Source organism: Lathyrus oleraceus, chromosome 7 (assembly GCF_024323335.1).
Source record: "Lathyrus oleraceus cultivar Zhongwan6 chromosome 7, CAAS_Psat_ZW6_1.0, whole genome shotgun sequence".
Lineage (NCBI taxonomy): Eukaryota > Viridiplantae > Streptophyta > Magnoliopsida > Fabales > Fabaceae > Lathyrus > Lathyrus oleraceus.
The window spans coordinates 454,947,659-454,969,302 of record NC_066585.1 but is presented as its reverse complement, the minus strand read 5'-3'; positions in this window follow the sequence as shown (position 1 = coordinate 454,969,302).

The window sequence follows — 21,644 nt, the reverse complement described above, 5'->3', positions numbered from 1 at the left end:
AAAAATTCATCTCTTTGAAAGTACCCTTTAAAAAATCCAAACATGAGCATGTGGGTAATGGTTGGAAAGGTATTTGTATAAGGAACAAATGTTATGTTGGGAAAAAACTCATTTGAAGTGTGGAAATTTATGAAATTTGAGTTTAAAGTATGATGTGCAAAACATGTCAAGGCAAGGTTTCTAAAATTGGCCAACTTTCAAGCCCTTCTGTTTTGATGATGCAAGCTTCAAATGGAAAAATCTCCAACATCAAAGTTGTAGATCTTTTCAATACAATCAAAATGGAATTAAATTTAAACTTTTCATCATTTGGATTTTTGATGAAAGAGTTATGGGCACTTGAAGTTGGACTTTTTTGACTTTTAATGCATTTGTCCCAAAAGGGCCTATAATATCTTGCATTATCACATGTATTTCCTTTGAGATTTTGAAATTTTGTTCAACATAACATTTTAAGTAGACATCTCAATCTTTCCAATGCATTTGATACCACCTCAAAATCATAAAAAATGAGTGAGTTATGTCCTTGGGAAATTGGCCCAAAATTAGGGTTTCAATCAAAATGACCTATAATGTATTGGAATGGCAGATGGTTTTCCAAACTTCAAATCAAATTTTGATGAACATGAAAGTTGTTCATATTGTCCTTAAGAACATTTTTTATTTTGGAATCATCTCCATTTTACATATACATAAAACGTTAGGTCTCAATGCATTTCTAGATAGTCAGATGAATTGACTGATCAACTTCTCAAGTCCATGCATCATATCTTGATGAATTGATGATTGAGGACACTCAAATAAGTTCAAATATGCATGAAATGATGAATTAAAGAATTTCTCTTGATTTCATTTGACCATGGGCTGAGGTTGCTTCATGAGCAAGGCATTGTGGTGCACAGATGAATTAGGGCTTCTCTGGGGAACAAACCTCAAATCCTCTGACTTTCTTTGATCAAAAATGATGAATTGAGATACTAGGGAGTCATATTTGATGGATGAGAGCTTTGGGACACATTACCATGCTTGCTTTCATCTCCTCTTGACCAAGTCTTTGTACCAATGATCACCTTGAAGCTCTTGACCTTGTGATTGCTCAAGCTACAAAAAAAGGTGTTAGTGACATATTTTTGTGCTTTTGGTTAGTAAATAAAATGGGAAAAGCAATGATATACAATTCAAGCATGCTTGGTGATCTCAAACCACTCACAAGGAGTCCCACCCAAAGGCAAGGGACCAAGATGCTCAATGATCCTTGAGGCTATGCAATGCAATGTTATGATGCTATGAGGGATCTTAGGGACAAAATTGGGGTCTTACAGATGCCCCTATTTAAGGTGATTCTAGCCGGAGAAGGGAAGGTTAAAATCTTCATCTCGACGAGGTAGAATGGGCTTAAATAATAACAAAGAGACGAATTTTGGTCCCAAAGAGACCTCATGATGCAAATGCATGTATGCAAAAGGATAAAACTTTGTGGGGTATGTGTCCACAAAGAAGAAAATAAAATCAGGAGACACTGACAATCCACATGAGTGATACATTCCATGGGATAAAAAACCTAGGGACTCTTATGGGGATAAGAAAGAAATGCGTGAGCAGGGCACGACTCAAAGTTTGGGAGCAGAATTCCAAAGGGAATGAACCAATGGAAAGACATCGAGCTGACTCGAATACGCCCGTATTGGGGAATATGCCAATACAGCAAAACTATCCACAACAGATACTTCGTATAGAAATCCGGACGAAAACAGTCCACTAAGGGACTTTGCTTGGGATATCTAAAGAGACCCTCCTGAGGAAGCAGCGAGATGAGGTGTTACCGGTTACTGGGTAACAAGCTCAATGAGACATGTGATCTGAACACCGACATAAGGGTCAGAGATACAACATGCTCGGGAAGAAATGAATATCTAAGACTGGTACAAGAGTGAGAGATATCAAAACTCTAGAACATTTGAGGAAGACCTAAAAAGGTATATTTAAACTCAGGAAAATCTGACTCCACAGGGGACAAAAGTCATAATAGGGAGCAGAAAGGGAGGGACACCAGGGATACCGGTTACTGGGCATATAATAGGTGACCAACCAAGGCGTGAATTGGGGAATATTCCCAAGACACTCATCATCCAAAAGAGGGCTAAAAGCAAACTCGATTATAGGATGGATACTCGACTCCGCAAAGGGGAAACGAATCTTACTCAACTGGGGAAGAACAAAAGGCTTCGACCGAAGAGTGCATGAGATATACTATCTATTACCGTCAGAACATAGATAATATACTCGCATGGAAGATTATCCACAACCGGTTACTGGGTTAATAAAGGATAAATCAACCGAAAAGAAAAGGCATCGGGATACCGAAACTAGGTATATAATGATGACCAATTCAGGAGAGAAACAATCGTTACCAATAACAACAGGGTAGACGAAAGATGACCCGCTGGGGATAAATTGCGTAAGCAGGGAAATTATCCAGGCAAAAGAGGGAATATCAACATCGAATATTGGATGAAGATAACCACCAAGGAGGGGATTACACCTACCGGATACTGGGTAGGAAACCACGGAAAAGTAACCGTCATCGATTATGATGAACCAAAGGTTAACTCTGCAATGAGGAGAAAATAGGGTTTACAACTACCGATATCAGGGTAGAAAACCACAGACTCCGTCGGGGATAATATGAATGATTATTAATTATCGAGTAATTATTCATTTATACCGCAGGGAAACAAAGGGAACAGCTTCGAGGGGCCAATTTAGGATCAAACCAAAAAGGCAAACTGAATCAAGACTTGTCCTGGTGAGGATATAACTCAACAGGGGAACCCATCCAAATATATGTGTTGGGAGGAAGCGAAAACAACAGTCGTCCACGAGGATATAACTCAGTGAGGAATGCGGAAGGAAAGATAAACACTTTCTACTTAATGTGCTGACTCTACGTTGAGGGACCAGACACCGACACCTTCTTGGGAAAAGTATTACCCACTAGCAGAGGGATAACAAACAAAGATATATGGCAAACAACGCAATATGAATATTCAAATGTTCGAAAATTGTATGCACACATGCGTGGTTTATGTATGATGAATGCTGACAAATAGACATTTCTAACACAAGCAGTCTTCACAGGAATAAGCACGCAAACATCCGGTACTACCCCTCAAGGGTGAAAACCAAAATCACCAGCGAGCAAACGATCTGCCGGAGATCAGAGATACCAGGAAACAACAAAATCTCTGCAGGGGAGGAATAAATAGTCAACCCGGCTGGGGATAGGAGTTACAATGAGACCACATCCACCACATGAGCAACTCTACTGGGGAGTTTATCCGATGGATAAAGGGATTCTAGAGAATCAACCTGTTGGAGATTAAACTACCCTTGGGAGAGCACTGAGGATCTCTTAAGTATCCTATCGTCATTGTGAATGTTCACTTTGTTTAAAAACAATTTATAAAAAATTTGATTGTTTAAAACAATGATATTTTCTTAATTAAAGCATGTGAAACATTTGTTGAATAGAAACAAATAAGAGTGTAAACAATTGGATAACAGGCTCAAATTTATTTGATGGAATGGTAGTCTGCAAATGGCAAGACTCCAAAGATCCTTACAAGTTTGAAATTGGTGATATATATTGGAAAAGGGCTACATTGAACATAATGACCGTTTCTCCACCAATTCTGAATTCGATGTATTCGAAGCTTCGGTTGATGATGAATGAACAAGAATCTCTGACGGATGCTAATTGTAGAACAAAGTCTTGTCAGGATGCAGTTACTTGCCAAATCCCTAATTTTTGCCTAGATTGCCCCAGGATGAGGTACTCGATCTAGCGGGATACAAATATTCATCATTTTTTCATGTCTCTAACTTTTGCCTGGATCGCCCCTTCGGGTTTTCAATCCACCGAGACGCTCATTTTTGCCTAAGCCGCCCTTTCGGGTTTTCAACTTAGCGAGCTATTCTGTTTTTATTTTAGGCGAAGTATTTCTTAACTGCATCTGAATTCACAGGACGAGTAAAATCCTCCCCATCCATAGTTGTAAGTATCAACGCACCACCTGAAAAGGCTCTCTTAACAACATATGGACCTTCATAGTTTGGAGTCCACTTGCCCCTGGAATCGGGCGCGAAAGACAAGACTTTCTTGAGCACAAGGTCACCTTCTCGGAACACACGAGGCTTGACCTTCTTATCGAAATCTTTCTTCATTCTTTGCTGATATAACTGACCATGGCACATGGCAGTCAATCTCTTCTCTTGAATCAAATTCAGTTGGTCATAACGACTCTGAACCCATTCAGCATCAGTCAACTTGGCTTCCATCAAGACTCTCATTGACGGGATCTCCACCTCTACTGGGAGTACAACTTCCATGCCATAAACAAGAGATAAAGGGGTTGCCCCTGTTGAAGTACGGACAGACGTTCGATATCCATGCAAAGAAAATGGCAGCATTTCATGCCAATCTTTGTACGTAACAACCATCTTCTGGATAATTTTCTTGGTATTCTTGTTAGCAGCTTCAACAGCCACATTCATCTTAGGTCTGTAAGGAGAAGAATTATGATGTGTTATCTTGAACTCACTACACAGTTCTTTCATCATTTTATTGTTCAAGTTAGATCCATTATCAGTAATGATCTTATCTGGCACACCATACCGGCATATGAGTTGATTCTTGATAAACTTCACGACCACCTGCCTGGTCACATTTGTGTATGACGCTGCTTCAACCCACTTGGTGAAGTAATCGATTGCTACGAGAATAAATCTGTGTCCATTGGACGCTTTCGGGTCTATCATGCCAATCATGTAAATTCCCCACATGGAGAAGGGCCACGGTGATGAAATCACATTTAGAAGTGTCAGGGGAATATGAATCTTATTCGCATAAATCTGACACTTATGGCATTTCTTCACGTACTTGCAGCAGTCAGACTCCATTGTCATCCAATAGTAGCCTGCTCTCAACATCTTTCTAGCCATGGCATGTCCAATGGAATGAGTACCAAATGAACCCTCATGGACCTCAGTCATCAACAGGTCTGCTTCGTGTCTATCCATGCATCTGAGCAGAACCATGTCAAAATTTCTCTTATAAAGCACTTCGCCATTGAGGTAGAAACTGCCTGACAATCTCCTCAAAGTCTTCCTATCTTTCACAGATGCCCCAGGCGGGTAAATCTGGCTCTGAAGGAAACACTTAATGTCATAATACCATGGCTTATCATCTTTCACTTCTTCAACTGTGAATACATGAGTTGGTCTATCCAAGCGCATTATAGTGATGTTAAGAACTTCATTCCATAAAATAACCACAATCATCGAAGCAAGTGTAGCAAGAGCATCTGCCATCCGATTTTCATCTCGAGGAATATGGTGAAAGTCAACCTCAGTAAAGAACGTTGAAATCCTCCTCGCATAATCTCTGTATGGAATGAGACCAGGTTGATTCGTTTCCCATTCACCCTTAATGTGATTAACAACAAGGGCCGAATCACCATAAACATTAAGATGCTTGATCCTAAGATCAATGCATTCCTCCAATCCCATAATACAGGCCTCATACTCAGTCATATTATTCGTGCATTTGAAAGTTAACCTTGCTATAAAAGGAATATGTGTGCCCTGAGGAGTAATGATTACTGCCCCAATACCATTTCCATACTGATTTACAACACCATCAAATACCATATTCCATCTAGAACCAGGCTCTGGCCCTTCATCGAGTGTAGGCTCATCACAATCTTTCATTTTCAAATACAAAATTTCCTCATCTGGGAAATCAAACTGAACTGACTCATAATCCTCGATCGGCTGGTGTGCCAAGTGGTCAGCAAAGATACTACCTTTGATAGCTTTCTGAGCTCGATACTCAATATCGTACTCAGACAACAACATCTGCCAACGGGAAATCCTCCCAGTTAAAGCAGGCTTCTCAAATATGTACTTGATTGGATCCATTCTGGATATCAACCAAGTCGTATGATTTATCATATACTGGCGTAAGCGCTTAGCAGCCCAAGCCAAAGCACAACATGTTTTCTCAAGCATTAAGTATCGAGACTCACAATCAGTAAACTTCTTACTCAAGTAGTAGATGGCATACTTTTTCTTCCCTGATTCATCTTGCTGACCCAATACACAACCCATGGAATCATCAAGCACGGTCAAGTACATAATCAACGGTCTCCCTTCAACAGGCGGAGACAGGATCGGAGGCTCAGACAGATACTTTTTGCTGCTATCAAAAGCTTTTTGGCAATCCTTGGTCCAATCATGAGACTGATATTTCCGGAGGAGCTTGAATATCGGTGCACATGTGGCAGTCATGTGGGATATGAATCTGGAAATATAATTCAAGCGGCCAAGAAAACCTCGGACTTGCTTCTCAGTTTTGGGCGCAGGCATCTCTTGTATTGCTTTGACCTTTGCAGGATCAACCTCAATACCTCTTTCACTGACAATGAAGCCCAATAACTTGCCGAAACGGACTCCAAATGTACACTTGTTGGGATTCAGACGGAGCTTAAACTTCCTCAAGCGCTGAAAAAGCTTCAACAAGTGCTCTACATGTTCAACTTCCGTTCTTAATTTAGCAATCATATCGTCAACATACACTTCGATCTCCTTGTGCATCATATCATGAAACAAGGTGGTCATAGCTCGTTGATACGTGGCTCCGGTGTTCTTCAAACCGAAGGGCATCACTCGATAACAGAATGTTCCCCAAGGTGTGATGAATGTTGTCTTCTCCATATCCTCGGGTGCCATCTTAATCTGATTATATCCGGAAAATCCATCCATAAATGAGAAGACATTGAATTTAGCTGTATTGTCTACCAACATATCAATGTGTGGTAGAGGAAAATCATCTTTCGGACTAGCTTTATTCAAATCTTTGTAGTCCACACACATCCGGACTTTTCCATATTTCTTAGGCACGGGCACAATATTGGCCACCCATTGAGGATATGTAGAAGTCACCAGAAACCCCGCATCAATTTGCTTCTGAACTTCCTCTTTGATCTTCACTGCCATATCAGGATGAGTTCTTCTGAGCTTCTGCTTTACAGGCACACACTCAGGCTTCAAAGGTAAGAAATGTTGCACGATATCAGTATCTAGACCAGGCATGTCTTCATATGACCAGGCGAAGACATCAGCATATTCTCGCAGCAATTCAATCAACCCCTTCTTAACAGATTCTTCCAGGAGTGCCCCAATCTTTACCTCTCGCACACAATCTTCAGACCCCAAGTTGATTGTTTCCAGATTCTCAAGATGCGGCTGAATGATCTTCTCTTCATGCTCAAGTAGCCGGGTGATCTCATCAGGAATCTCTTCAACATCATCTTCCTCTGCCTCAAATACAGGGAATTCAAAATTGGGAGATGGCGTTGGGTCATTATGTTCAATGGGTCTAGAAATCAACCTGCATAATGATTTTGGATATGAAAAGCTTTAGAATTCAAACAAGGCAAATCATTATGCAGATGAAAAGAATGATTTTATTCTATTTTTCAGGGTTTTATGTGATCACCAATTTCATGCAAAAAGCGAAAAGGGAAAACAATTGGAAAAACAAACATTTAACATGAATTTATTGAATGAAAATATCATTGTATTTATGTTGCCAACAATGTCATCACTCCTCCTTTTGGCATGGGAGAAGGGTTTTTAAACAAAGTGATCATTACGTTGACTTGTGGATAACTGTAGGAATATCCACAGCGACCCAATTGTTGCAGATCCCTCCAGGGATGATGAAATTGTCTGAATCCTCTGCATCTTCTTCCAAGACAGCAACAACTTCTTCATCCTGACCAGCGTGGATGAAACCTCCACTATTGAATAACCCTTGCGCGTTGAAGACCCCAGAAGAAAAGCCAATGCCAGCCTGGGATTTATTATCTTCTAGCTCGATCATTTTTCCTAAATCAGTAGTCGCACCACACTCGATGGCCAACTTCGCATCTTTGTAGGAAGTAAATGAAGGAGTTCTCTTCTCAATAGGCTCAGCTATAGATAAAGCTTGGAAAGGAGTTCCAACTTCATCCTCAGCATCTGTATACGAGAAGGAACACAAGTGGCTAACCAGGAGAGCCTTTTCTCCCCCTACCACTACCAGTTTCTTATTCTTCACAAATTTCAGCTTCTGGTGTAGGGTGGATGTCACGGCGCCAGTCTCGTGAATCCATGGTCTGCCTAAGATACAGCTGTACGATGGGTGAATGTCCATAACCTGGAAGGTAATCTGGAAATCACTTGGTCCAATCTTGATTGGGAGATCAACTTCCCCAATCACAGTTTTACGCGACCCATCAAAGGCCTTCACAACTACTCCACTTTGCCTCATGGGAGGCCCTTGATATGCTAGTTTCGAGAGAGTGGACTTTGGCAATACATTCAGGGATGACCTAGTGTCCACCAACACATTGGACATGGCGTCGTCTTTACAGTTCATGGAGATGTGTAATGCCAAGTTGTGGTCTCTTTCCTCCTCAGGAAGATCAGAGTCACAAAAACTCAAATTCTTACAAGCGGTAATGTTTGCAACGATACTATCGAATTGTTCTATTGTGACATCATGATCTACATATGCCACATCCAAAACTTTCTGCAGAGCCTCTCTATGGGGTTCTGAATTCAGAAGTAATGATAACACGGATATCTTGGATGGCGTTTGTAGAAGCTGGTCTACAACATTGTACTCACTCTTCTTGATGAGCCTCAGCATCTCATCACAATCTTCTTTCTCATTGCCACTAGGGCCAACAAAAGTAGGAGTTTTTAGTATAGAGGAGGGTTTAACAGCAAGTGCCGGATTCAGAGAATTCACCGCATTCCCAATCGGGCGTTCAAAAGAATCAGCATTAGCTTGAGGTTTCGGTGGTGCTGAAAATACACGACCACTACGGGTCAAACCACTTACATCAGCGATGTTCACCACAGATGAGGAAGGCAAAGGCACTTCTTTCTCTTCTTCTACAGCAACAGCGTTGTAACGAAAGGGAATTGCTTTTTCGGAAGAGTATGGCACAGGACCAACAGGCTTAATGATCAGAGAAGGTGAAACCTTCTGCTTGCTACCATCATATTTGATAATAACAGGCTCGGGTATCCAGAATACTTGGGAAATCACGTTGACCTCAGGCTCATCTTTGTCAACATTCCTATTCTGAAGGATCTCAATAACTCCTTCATCCAGCATTTCCTGAAGATCTTTACGCACCTAGCGACAACCCAATCGGTTAACAGAGCAGACTCGGCATCTATCATGGTCGTGCTCATAATGACTGTAAACACATAGCAAACGATGCATCTCGACCAGGGACTGTCGAATGTGACTGACATATTTGACCTTGTATTTGCCAGGGCAACCCTGGACCATGTTGACAGATTTCCCATGCTCGGGCAATGGGTTCTTCTTCACATTAGGACCTACGTCCTCGAAACACAAAATGCCACACCTCACAAGGTCTTGAACCTTGGTCTTCAAAGGATAGAAATTCTCCACGTCATGGCCGGGAGCACCAAAATGATAAACACAATGCAATTCGGGCTTATACCACCACTAGGGGTTAGCAGGTATGGTCGGTGGATCTCTCAGAGTAATCAGCTTCCTCTCTATTAAAGAAGGGTATAACTCTACGTACATCATCGGAATAGGATCAAAAGTGACCCTTTTCCTCTCGTAACTCGTGCTGGTTTAATTACCGTTTCGAGGCTGGTAGGCCTGCTGTTGCAGACAGTACTGTTGATGCTGATATTACTGAGGTGGTTGTTGATTGTTGCTATGTTGGTGATACTGTTGATTGTCTCTGAAAACAGGTGCTATATGAGCCACCTGGTGCTGGTTACCGGCGGGACGCACGGTCCTCCTCCTCACAAAGGGTCTTCTTGGTTTCACATGGGAGGTCACAGCATGTGCCTCTCCATCTTTCTTCTTTGCAAACACCCCATAACGTTTGGCAGAAGAGCCTTCTTCTCTGGTTAGACGCCCTTCTCTAACCCCTTCTTCTAGACGCATCCCCATATTCACCATCTCGGTGAAGTCAGAAGGAGCGCTAGCAATCATCCGCTCATAATAGAATGAACTCAAGGTCTTCAGAAAGATCTTGGTCATTTCCTTCTCTTCTAGCGGAGGCACGATCTGTGCTGCCACCTCTCGCCACCTCTGAGCGTGCTCTTTAAACGTTTCTTTGTCCTTCTGGGACATGGCCCTTAGCTGATCCCTATCGGGAGCCATATCCATATTATACTTGTATTGCTTGACGAAGGCCTCGCCAAGGTCATTGAAGGATCGGATGTTCGCACTGTCTAACCCCATGTACCATCTCAAGGCAGCACCGGACAAACTGTCCTGAAAGTAGTGGATGAGCAACTGGTCGTTATCAGTCTGAGTAGACATTTTCCTGGCATACATGACCAGGTGGCTGAGAGGACAAGTATTCCCCTTGTACTTTTCAAAGTCAGGGACCTTGAATTTCACAGGAATCTTCACGTTTGGAACTAAGCAGAGATCGACAGCAGACTTGCCAAAAAGATCCTTTCCTCTAAAAGTCTTCAATTCCTTGCGAAGCTCAAGAAATTGATGGTTCATAGCGTCCATCTTCTCATAGACATCTGGGTCCACAGATGGCTCAGAATGATAGATGGTGTCGTCTACCCTGGGCACGATATGTACGATAGGAGGAGGAACAGCAAGGACCGGGCTAGATGTCGGCATAGAAGCATAAAGTTAGGAGGCATTCCCCACGGAAACCCGGTTGGAATGGCTGTAGGAGCGAAGTGTGCACTGGCTGCAGGCACAATTGAGGAGACAATTTCTGAGATAACTGTCCTCTGGGGAGGAGTTGAAGGCGTCGGAGAAGACTGGCTCTGGGCAGCCAAGAATGATTCCATTAAAGCGCTCAGTTTGGCCACTTCCTCTTTGAGTTCACGGTTCTCTTGCTCTAGATGATCCATCAGTCTTGAAGTGTTGGCTCTAGTGTAGTACCGGTGAGTCAGCTTGTCTTCAAAATAAAGGAAGAACACAGAATTAGACCACAGGGCAGGAGGCCGGAAAAAAAACTGCTTATGCACATGATGCATGCAATGCTTGTGCACATGATTTGTTTTTATATTTCAAAGGAACTCTAGGGTTTTACTTGCAAATTTTGGAATCATTTAACATTTATCGCATATAGAAATATCTCATAAAATAATATCAGGGAAAAGAAGTACAACATTGTCAATCATGTACAAGAGGAAAGGAAAATAATCATCCTATGGATCCCTAGAAACAATCATCTAATGCTCGGGACAAAGGAAGATAAGATGCACGAAGCCTCTTTACTTCCTCCTCATAAGCTGCCTCCATATCCGCCTTCTCTTTGACGAGTCGATCGTACTTCCTCTTCCAAAACTGGGAAGACTGAGGAAGTAGAGAAGTCCATGCATAATTAGGATCATCAATAACCTGATGCTCAAGGAACTCAATCAAAGCGTCCTTCTCCTTAATCTGCTGAAGCAACTCTTCACGTTCACGGATCCAGGTACGTGATAGATCTTCGTGTCTCAACTCCTCTACTCCTTGATTAGGGAGGGTTGAAGGCCCAGCCACAATCATAGGTGTAGGTCTCGGATACTCGTAAGGCATGAGATACTCAGACGCTCTCTTCCTTACCTAAGCAGTGTAAGGCTCCAAAGCGATGCAATTCTTAGGAGCCAACTCCTTTCTTCCTTTCTTTTGAATCTTGCACCAAGCGCGGACCATCCTAGCTTTCAAGCCTTGGGGATCTTTACCCTCCTGAAAGAACACACCCTCTAACAAAATGTTATTAGGTTTATCCTTTAGGGGGAACCCAAGCTGACGACGTGCCAAAACAGGGTTGTAGTTAATCCCACCACATGTACCAAGAAGAGGCACATTGGAGAATTCACCACAAGAGTCGATAATCTCCACACCATCATATACACGGTTATACCAAGAGATATCATCATTAGTGAGAGACATGATTCTCGTGGACCACCGTAGACATCCCTTGTTCTCCTTGAAAGCGACCGTCTGAGGTAAGTGAGAAATAAACCACTTATACAACAGAGGCAAACAGCACACAATGGCACCACCACCCTTTGCATTCCTCATATGCAAAGAGAAATAAGCATCACCCAACAGAGTCGGAACGGGATTAAGAGTAGAAAAGATCCTAATAGTGTTCACATCCACAAACTTGTCGATGTTGGGGAACAATACCAATCCATAGATGAGAAGTACAAATATGGCTTCAAAGGCGTCCTCACTCATGGCCTTCCCATAAACAGTAGCTTGAGCAATGAGGAACTCAGAAGGGAGACCTTGAATTCCACCTTTGGTAGTCATATGAGCACCAACCAGGGATTCATCTATGTGCAACATGTCAGCTATCTCTTGAGAAGTAGGAATACTCTCCAAGCCACTGAACGACAACTGATCCAGGATAGGTATACCCACAAGATAAGCATACTCCTCAAGGGTAGGAAAAAGCTGAAAGTCCGGAAACGTGAAGCAACGGTACAAGAGATCATAAAACTGCACTAACACGCTCATCAACCCTTCATCCACCTGAGTAGTCAGAAGAGGAAGAAGCTTCCCAAAACAAGCTTTGAAACCCAAGGGATCTAGTACATAGGATGTCAGATTCCTTAACTCTTTCAGATCTGGTTGCTTGAAGCTGTACTTCTTTGTCTTCCTTCTTTGTCTTTCCATGTCTGAAAATTTTGCAAATAAACCCCTTAAGTTCCTTGAAAAAATTCTTCATTATTTTGATGATATGGATGCAAATGGGTGCATGAATGCATGAATGTAACAATCACACTCAAGGATCAAGCAAAGCACACCAAACAAAGGTCATGGGATGGATCATATCATCCTTAATATCAATCATCCATTTTGGTGGATTATGGTTTACACCTTATCAACACCCAAGTTCCATTGATATTAAAGATATATGAACGGATCAACCATGAATCAAGGGTTTGTTGCAAGTCACGAGCATGGAGTTTAGGTTAAGAACCACCCAAAGGGAATGTACTACGGTTTAAACCTGCCAAACATGTTCTACAAGAGGTTCCCATAGTCATCATCCCATCTTTTGGATATTATCGGAGAAACGACTACTCGTATTCCAAAAATATTCTCAAGAGAGACTTTTATGAGTGTAGTATCGCGTAACAATCGTATCAAATCTTACACTCAAACGACTTTCGCACTACATCCTAAAAATAGGCCAAGATGGGCTTGGTAAACTAAGTTCCTTGGCTTCTAAGTTCTATATTGGAAAGAGTAATGTCTAACCACAACTTACTTGTGTGACATTATTGATCCCAACATGACCTCCACCAAGTGAATGGGCTTGCAAGTCAACTTGCTAAGGAATAACTCCACACAAGTCAACAATAATATGCCATTCTCCTATCCTAAGTGCACTCGAGTTCGGGTATAGAACTCATCTCACAAAGATCACCAAGCATACAAGGAATTAATATTCAAGCAATTCAATCATTACATACAATACAGTAATCCCAAACTGCACAAAAATATGTCACCAAACAATACAATACAATAAACATGAAAAGTTGGCAAAACCCACTAGGCAAAATTTATCCCCAGCAGAGTCGCCACTTTTCTGTAGTGGGGTATTCGTTACCATTAGAGATATTAACTAAATCCAAGGTAAATCATACAAGTCGAGTCGCCACCGCACTTCTATTTATCCAAAGGAATGGTTAGAAAGCGAACAAAAACCTAATAGTTTTAACAAAACCTAGTAAAAGAAACAGAGATCTGGGTAAGGGGGTTGGTTATGCAATAGGAAGGTGTTAGTCCCCCAAAACATCCTAGGTACTCCTAGGGAGCCCTTTTTATACTTGTTGCAAGGTTGTTTTCTTGTGAAAAATTTGTTTGTGCAAACATGATTGAAGAGATGAGAGGAGAATGTACAAGTTATTTACATTTTGTTTGGATGGATAAACCCATTGCCTACGTACCATCTTAGAAGATTAGGATCAAGACCTCGTAGTTCGGGGTAAAAATCTCAAAATGATTTGGTGAATTGATTGGTCCAAAAGCCTTAAGGTCTTTTGTTATCAAAGGGAGAAAACTCAACCAAACCACAAATCCACCATGTGAGGATAGCTCCAACATGCTAATGAGGGGTTAACCCTATAATAAGCATGGAAGACTCATTGTCCATCACTAAGGATATAGGTGAGTATTACATCTACCACAAGGATAACTCAAACCTAACAGCTAAAGGTTATTAAAGATTTGATTAAGAAAGTGGCCATTGGAACCACAAAAAGAAATTTGAATGGGTTATATTTACCAATTAGAAGTATATACAAAAAATGGTCAAAGTTGACTTAAAGATTCAATTCAAAATAAGTGTTGTAAAAGAGAAAGTTTGAAAATCAAAAGCATAAGGCTTAGGTTTCTAATGTTTGAAAATAATGTTTAAATGTTTGCACAAAAAGTTTTGGCTTGGGTTAGAGTGGAGAGAAGAAGAAGAATGGCTAAATCCTAAGCAAAACAAAAAGAGAAGGGATAAAGGAATCAAAACCACAATGGAGTTCCTCTCTTGAGATCATATTGATGATCCAAGTAGCTCCCATCCTTTGGAATAAGCAACCACAAAGTATAAACAATCAAACAAGTCTCACAAGAGATCCTCAATGTATCTTGTTTCTTCCACTTAGATGAACATGGCAATGGTCCTCCAATTAAGCTCAAATGGAAACTCCTAGTACAAAAGCACACACATCAAAAGTTCCAATGAAGTAAAACAAGAATGGACAAGAGTGAGTTTAGAGATTTGGTTCTTCTAATCCATCTTAACCAATAAGATCCTTTTTCTCCAATTTTGCGAAAGGAAGGTCATAGAAACTAAGTCCAATTCTCCATTTCTTTGCATAGGGAAAGTCCTAGAAACTAAGTCCATTTCTTTGTATTTGGTTCACCACAATCAAAACAAAACACAAACAAAATAATATATACACAATTATGTGCTCAAGTGAGCAAAAGGCAAATGACATTAACATAAACATGTGGTCAAGTGAGCAAATAGAAAAGCAAATGGATAATATGTGCAAGAATAGTAAATTGCATAAAAGTAAATTGCATAAAGTAAATGTTAATTGTCAATAGTTAGTGTTAGTAGTTAGTGTGCCATAAGGCAAATTTAGCGCTATGTTAAGCAATCGTAATTGGACTTATATTGAAGTCACAACTATCTGAGGCTGGTCAATAATAATGTAGGCAACAAACACAAGTTAGGAGTCTTGATTAGTGAACCAAGTCCCAACAACTTGCCATGCCAAAAAGAAAATGAGAAATGATCTTGTATTGGTTTAAGCCTTTTGCATGATTTAAAAGACAATTTATCCTTAATGCAAAGCCATTCACTTGATCCTTTGATCAAGATGAATTAGATTTGAATCAAGGAAGGTTAAATCTCCCTAATCAATGCTAACTTATCAACCTTCAACTCATTGATCAAAAGAAAAGAAGTAGAAGAAGAAGGAGAAGAATAAGAAAAATGGAAATGACAAAATGGTAAAAGAAATATAAATGCATTAAATGGAACATCATGTACCAATCCTCATATGTTGACCAATAATATTGAAAGTCAAGGTCAAACAACCAAAAACAGAAGTGAGATGAAGATTGGAAGTCAAGAAATGAATAAACTATTTTTGGCATTTTTTAATACTTAAAAATAAACATGAATTAAAATAAATGGAAAGGTCAAACTTCAAAATCACTTCAAATCAACCTTGAAAGGTCCAAGTGATTTATCCTAAGTTCAACAAGGTCAAACAAAGTTTGACAAAAAATTTCAGCCTTTTTAAAAGTCAGAAACTATTTTTAATCAATTAAAAAATGAATAAAAATAACCTAATTGAACTAAAGTCTCAAATAAATCTCAAATCAATTCAAAAATTGATGAGAATATTTTTCATAGATCCATCATCATTCAAAGAGGTTGGGAAAATATTTTTGCATTTTTTTAAATATCAAAAATTATTTAAAATGAATTAAAAATAACCAGAAAAGAGAAAATTCACAAAAAATATCAAATGACAAAATAAAAAATATTAAAAATCAGAAATAGAAACTAGAATTTATTTGGGAAATAATGCAATTGGTCCCATAATTTTTGGATGAAAAATGAAAGAGATATTGATTTTTGAAATAAAATGGAATTAAAGAAAATAAAAGGAAAATAAAAACAGAAAATAGAAATTGGAAAAAGCGTGGACCGTCTGATCTAAGCTCATTAATCGAGCTGGAAAATCATGAGGCCATGAAGCGCGCGCCTACCATGGATCCAAGTCAACTGAGCAACACCACGCATTATAAAAAGTCATAACAAAGAAGCGATGAGATTAAATCTGGAGATTCAAATGCACGGCCTAGATTTGATCTGGAGATGATGAAGCCACCGGAGCCACCGTCTTCTCCGGTGAGCTTCAGGATTCCGGCCAAAATGCAGAAACTCAAACCTCCATCAAAACGTGCGATCTATACATCATTAGAAAGCTGGAATGATGTACATCATCCCTGTATCATCCATTTTCATTCTAGATCTCTAGGATTTGAGAAATCAGAAGTTGAAAAATCTGGTGTTCATCATGAACTCAATGAATTGCAAAAATTAAAAGCATAAACATGATGCCTCCATTGAGAGGACTTCAGCCAACACAAAATCTAAGCCAAAAGGTCAATGGATTAGGAGAATCGAAGGAAATACCAGTTGGAATGTAAGCTTGAATTCTGGTATCTTGAGCTTGAAACCTTGCTTGCTTTGCCAAAACAGAAGTTCAATGAGATGTATGGTGAAGGTTTAGAAGCATTAGATCTAAGAAAACAACCAAGTGAAGCTGAATTCTAGATCTCAAAATTTTAAGAGAAATGGAACTTGCTTCTTTAGTGATGGTCAGGGAAAGATTTCTGCAGCATTTCAGGTTGAAATTGGCGTCTGAAATGAGTGAAATGAAGTCTCTATTTATAGAGAAAATGGCAAGGAGAGTGTGAGCAATCCGTGTGCATGGCATGTGAAGCTTCATTGCATGGGCTTGCATGATCATGCACAAGGCCCAAAAACAATGCCAAATGAGTTCTGAACCCCAGAAAGATGGAAATGGACGTGTGAATTGCAAGGCAATTGCTTATGCACCAAGATTTCAAGTGAATTCCTTCTTTGTACCTAAAAATTCATCTCTTCGAAAGTACCCTTTAAAAAATCCAAACATGGGAATGTGGGCAATGGTTGGAAAGGTATTTGTATAAGGAACAAATGTTATGTTGGGAAAAAAATCATTTGAAGTGTGGAAATTTATGAAATTTGAGTTTAAAGTGTGATGTGCAAAACATGTCAAGGCAAGGTTTCTAAAATTGGCCAACTTTCAAGCCCTTCTGTTTTGATGATGCAAGCTTCAAATGGAAACATCTCCAACATCAAAGTTGTAGATATTTTCAATATAATCAAAATGGACTTAAATTTTGAATCATTTGGATTTTTGATGAAAGAGTTATGGGCACTTGTAGTTGGACTTTTTTGACTTTTAATGCATTTGTCCCAAAAGGGCCTATAATGTCTTGCATTATCACATGTATTTCCTTTGAGATTTTGAAATTGTGTTAAACATAACATTTTAATTAGACATCTCAATCTTTCCAATGAATTTGATACCACCTCAAAATCATAAAAAATGAGTGAGTTATGTCCTTGGGAAATTGGCCCAAAATTAGGGTTTCAGTCAAAATGACCTATAATGTATTGGAATGGCAGATGGTTTTCCAAACTTCAAATAAAATTTTGATGAACATGATAGTTATTCATACTGTCTTTAAGAACATTTTTTCTTTTGGAACCATCTCCATTTGACCAACACATAAAAAGTTAGGTCTCAATGCATTTCAAGATAGTCAGGTGAATTAACTGATCAACTTCTCAAGTCCATGCCTCATATCTTGATGAATTGATGATTGAGGACACTCAAATAAGTTCAAATATGCATGAAATGATGAATTAAAGAACTTACCTTGATTGAATTTGACCATGGGCTGAGATTGTTTCATGAGCAAGGACATTGTGGTGCACAGATGAATTAGGGCTTCTCTGGGGAACAAACCTCAAATCCTTTGACTTGCTTTGATCAAAAATGATGAATTGAGATACTAGGGAGGCATATTTGATGGATTAGAGCTTTTGGACACATTACCATGCTTGCTTTCATCTCCTCTTGACCAAGTCTTTGTACCAATGATCACCTTAAAGCTCTTGACCTTGTGATTGCTCAAGCTACAAACAAAAGGTGTTAGTGACATATTTTTGTGCTTTTGGTTAGTAAATAAAATGGGAAAAGCAATGATATACAATTCAAGAATGCTTGGTGATCTCAAACCACTCACAAGGAGTCCCACCCAAAGGCAAGGGACCAAGATGCTCAATGATCCTTGAGGCTATGCAATGCAATGTTATGATGCTATGAGGGATCTTAGGGACAAAATTGGGGTCTTACAGGGGGGGTTAAAGCGCATTAATAGAATAAATAATAAAAATGAAAAACAAAAGAGATTTGCGCGCCAACAATCCAATCATGGTGTGACAACCATTTTGTTTGAATTCAAACACGCGCCAACGGTCCTCTTTAACCTTCGACCAATCAGAATCCAAACTCAAAAACACAAGTTTTTAATCAAATTCAAGCATCAATGTAGCTTGTATGATAAACAATAAAACATTCTCCCCACTCATGAGCCATTGACTGGCTCTGAGTGGGGAGTATTTTACCACGATACTGATGAACACAGATGGCCTAAAATAAATATTAAACTCTAAATATCAAGTAATCAATGTTGCAACCTTAGGGGAAATATTCAGTGAGTGGTTCTGAGGAAAGTGGAAACTTGTTTGGATGATGGGGGTGGAGAAATCCACCTTATCAGAAGTAGCTCAGGGGAGTTTTCCGACGGTATGGCTCAAGCCATGTGAGGCTCGGGGAAGGGGAGTTAGGTGTTTTGGAAGCTTGAGTGAAGTTTGGCAAAGATTTCTAGATGGTTGTTCGGGGTTGAGGAGCTCTGGAAATGAAAACCTGGTGCTCTGTTAATGGAGGTTCAACACAAATGTTCATAATGAGTTTGGGGCCTTTTTCAACGTGGTTCTGAAGTGGAACACCTTCACCTATTTGTAGGGAAGGTGTGTTGATGGTTTTGGAGGGAGATTATGGATGTTTGCTTCAAATTGGCATGTGACTTGAAGCATGCTTGGTGTTGACTTAGAGAACAAATAAATAGCTACATTTTGAGATTGTTTTCACCACAGACAAGTTAGACTTGGTCCCCATCATGGATTTGGAACAACAAAAGGCAATGAAATGGTCTGCTGCAGAATTTGCTTTTTGCCATTTTGGGAAAAGTCAACATTTGCACATGGGGTCGAATTTTCTGATTTGTGAGGTTTTGGATTTCAAGTTGACCTTCAACCATACCCCAATATGATATGTAATATTTTTGTGGACCATTAGGATCATAAGTAATGAGTTTGAGGACTTGGTGTATTGATTTGCAAATTCTGGCTGATGTGCATCTAGTTTGTGCATCATGACAAGTCAACAACTTTGGACCAAGGCCAAATAAAATTGGCTTGTGCATTTTGTCTCAATTTTGGGCCATTTTTTCCTTGCCATGAAATTGATTGAATGCAAAAAGAACCAGGTCAAAAGGGTTCTGGTTTGGAAATGGCAATGTGTCAAAGTAATGGTCATGGCATGACTTTAGGGCATGGTGGGAATCTTGGACCAGTTTGGCCAATAGCAAAATTGAAACTTTTCCTTAATGAATTAGGTCTTGGACCTTGAAACAAAGTTGGATAGGAAGTTATTTAGGACATTTGGATTGAAGTGGAATTTAAAAATATTTAAAGATGATAAATTTATGATCTTTGGAACTTCCCATAGGCCATTCTTGCCAAAATGTGACCAACCAACATGACCTAATTTGGTGATTTTGTGATTTCTTGATTTCCAAGGAACAATGATGTATGTTTTGAGTTAAAAGGATCATACCATGATGGGAAATGAAGTTTGGACCTTTGTGGAATGATTTCAGGTCAAATTGGTGGGTGGATTAAGTCATGGAAAGTTAAAAAATCATGTATGAACCAATTACTTGTAACATGGATTGAATGGATGTTTAAATGGTTGATTTTGACTGTAGTTGGCATAAAATGATGTTGAATAAATGGTAGGGTGATTTTATGGTAAAAAATTATCAAGCTCAATGGTCAAGAAATCCCCAAATTAGGGTTTCTTGAGGCACAAGTTTCATCAAGAACCAAAGCCAAATGAATTAGGATTTGAGATATAAGGATCAAATTGAGATGTTTAAAGGGAATGGGGCATGAAAAACCTTTGGATTTGAGGGGTCCTCAATGGCATGGTCAAGATCCATGGTGAATCATGACTTGTACAAGCCAAAGGAGGGTCAAGAACTAGGGTTTGGTCCTTGGGTGACCAGATGAATCTTGAGCTTCTTCAAGGGGGACTCACCACCCAAATTATACTTGGGGGAGTGAGTGAGATGTATTGAGTGACCCTCCAAGCCTTGTGGGATACTTGAGGATGATATTAGGGTTAAGGTGGCTTGGGCACACCTCTACATGATCAGAGGATCTTAGGGCTTTGCAGATGAATCCCATGCCTTGGGCTTGTAGACTATTATGGTCATCAAGTGCAAATGCCTATGAGATGATATGTATGGGATGTATGCTTATGGTTTAAGGATTAATAAGATGGTATGAGATATGGAAAATTTGAGGGTATGACACACTTTTTCATAATAAATTCCAAACACTTGATCCAACGTCAAATGTCATTTTAAAAATCTTTTGTCAATAAATTGGAATGCAAAAATGGGGTCTACATACTTGTACATAACATTCAAGTACATTGGTTATCGGTTGTACCTAACTTGTGGCCCAATGCTTGACTTCCATTCAAAACACCTAATAATAAAACGAGTTCAATTCGGTGCTCTAAGAGAGAGAGAGAGAGAGAGAGAGAGAGAGAGAGAGAGAGAGAGAGGTTAGGATACCACTATCCTCTAACTCCCGAGTATTCTGATTTGTTGGTTCTATGTGTTGGCATCAATTTTGGTAAAACCTAGAGTTATCACAAGTTGTCACGAGTGTTATCTTGACATGTATATCAGTTTCCTGCAGGATGTTTAAATACGGTTGTGCAGGATTTAGCTGAGATGTCACACCCGATGTTAAGACATGTGTATACAGAACATTCAGTCAAAATGTTATGTATCTTATGATTACGCTTTTCATGCAAATCTGTGTGTGATTGATGTGGAGATTGAACGCGCCATTCAAGCAGTAATTAAAACCAGATTGATTTATTTTCCAATAAGATATGATCAGCTATCATGAATAAGGAGATACGAAAGGAAAATATATTTAGGGTTTATGATGTCCAAGCCTATTCAAATGCTTCTATTTAAAGGCCATGTAAAACCTGGTTTTAATACATAAGAAAAACCAACGAAATAGTGAGAGAGAATAAGGGTTTTAGTCTTGTGTGAGCTTGTGTATTGT